We start from the raw sequence: 2,295 nt of genomic DNA, 5'->3' as shown, positions 1-2,295 counted from the left end.
ATTTGCAACATAGTACATAGTTGCTTAGAGTTGCAACTCAGAGGCCGGCAAGTCAGGTGGGGAACGTTGTAGTCTGCAGTCACTGGAGCAAGCAAGCCTCATGTTTGCTTCCAGCTGCCTGGCTGCCGGCCGCCATCTTGGCTGACAGTTAATTTGCATAAGGATATGCTGATTAGCCAATGGGAAGGGTAGCGGTCGTACGCTAATTACCATGTTTCTCTTTTATTAGTGTAGATAAATAAAGAGCCAGGAGCCATCACAACTGAACGGACTACCGAACGGACAACCGAACAGGCTGAGTGGGGCGACAAGGCCAGCAGGGGGGTTAGTGAGGGACGACCAAATGACTGAGCAGCAGGCTGTGTGGGGTGACCAGGCTGGCAGGGGGGGCAGTGAGGGGCAACCACGCCGGTGGGGGGAGCAGTTGGAGGCGACCAGGTCAGCAGGGGTTGCAGTTAAGGGAAACCAGCCCGGCAGAGGGGGGCAGTTAGGGGTGACCAGGCAGGCAGAGGGGGGCTGTTGGAGGTGACCAGGCCAGCAGGGGGGGACAATAAGAGATGACCAGGTTGGTGGGGGGGAAGTTGGGGGCAACCAGGCCAGCGAGGGGGACAGTTGGGGGTGATCAGGCTGGCAGGGGGGCCAGTAGGGACAATCAGGCAGGAAGGCAGATGAGCAGTTAGGAACCAGCGGTCCCAGATTGTGAGAGGGATCTCGGATTGGAGAGGGTGCAGGCTGGGCTGAGGGGACCCCCCCACCCCCATGCACAAATTTCGTGCACCAGGCCTCTAGTATTATTATAAAATAGACTTGGTGTTAGATAATTTTGCCCAATTTATCTATGATCTTTAGGCTAACGTAAGTGTTGTAAGCACATTTAAGTTAGGCCAGGCCAGTGGTCAGCAAACACTTTAGTCAACAGAGCTAATTTTTTAAAACTTACACTATATAGGTAGGTACATTGTTATTAACTTAATTAGAGTACTCTTAAGGCTTAGGAAGAGCCACACTCAAGGGGCCAAAGAGCCGCATGTGGCTAGGCTAAGCTATGATATTCTGTAGGGTAGGTGTATTAAATGCATTTTCGACTTAAGATAATTTCAATTTATGATGGGTTTATCAGGACATAATCCCAATGTAAGTTGAGGAACATCTGTACTTAATGTGTCTGTGACAAGTGAGATAATCTATCTGTACATGAAAGCATTTCGAACATTACACTGTGAGTTATTTATTAGGGAAAAGTACATGCCACGTACCCTTAGTTTTCATAGTAGTTTAAATTTATGTCACAGTCTAGTTAGGTTGTAAATTCAGTTTATTTTTATGGTTTTTAGTATCCTCTAACTTCAGAGCCAACCTAAAAAATCCTGCACCAGGGACTGTCTTTATGTTGTATTTGGCTAAATAGATCTACCCCCCCCCCTTTTTTTTTTTTTTTTTTTTGAGCACTCACTGGCCATTACTGATGACTAAAATCTTGTTAGAATATCATTAAAATTATGCAGTAGGTAATAAATTCCATGACACTACTGAGGCTTTTGAGAAATAATTTACTTTCTTAGAATTCAGGTCAAGAGCAGAAACAAAATTATTTATGCATAACCTCAATTTTCCCCTCTCAAGCACGCAGAAAGAACAAATGCACTATGGATTTTCTTTGGAGAGGTTTGTGTTTATTATGTTTGTTTTACTTGTTTTTACATGGGGAACCTTTGTTGGCCTTTAAAATGTAATTTAACAAGGTAACTGATGTGGTGGGTTTCTTTTTTTGCCACCAATAAAACAAATACATATGACAAAATGAATGTGTGCTCATTTCAGCTTGTAAGATTTGTTTTTAAATTATTCTATTTGCAGCGAGGGGGAAAAAAAATGAGATCATTTCTTTGCCGTCTGCCAAAGACAAGCTGTTTTCCCCAACCCACGTGGACAGTTGAGCAGTCAGTCTAGCGCGCTAGAGTGCTAGTCTACCCACTAGTGCCCTGCCATCTGCGGGCACAAGTGCATTCACACTGGTAACACTGGATGGGGCAAGCCTCAGCTTGGCATCTCCTGTTCCACCACGAAGACTGTGCTGACAATGTAGCTACCCCTGTGTCTATCGCATCCGCCCCCTGGATGGGGAAAGAAAGAAAGGACACTCGATGGAGTGTAGTTGCTCTCCTCCACTCTGCATTTATAGACTTTGAGCGCTGGATCTCACACTCACTCGCATGCACACTCACACACGTGCGCACCGGACCGCACCCAGTTTCAGGCCGGGACACGTCCTCGGCGCACCCCAACCCTCCAGCC

Source organism: Myotis brandtii, unplaced genomic scaffold, assembly GCF_000412655.1.
Source record: "Myotis brandtii unplaced genomic scaffold, ASM41265v1 scaffold99, whole genome shotgun sequence".
NCBI lineage: Eukaryota > Metazoa > Chordata > Mammalia > Chiroptera > Vespertilionidae > Myotis > Myotis brandtii.
This window is presented reverse-complemented; position numbering follows the sequence as displayed.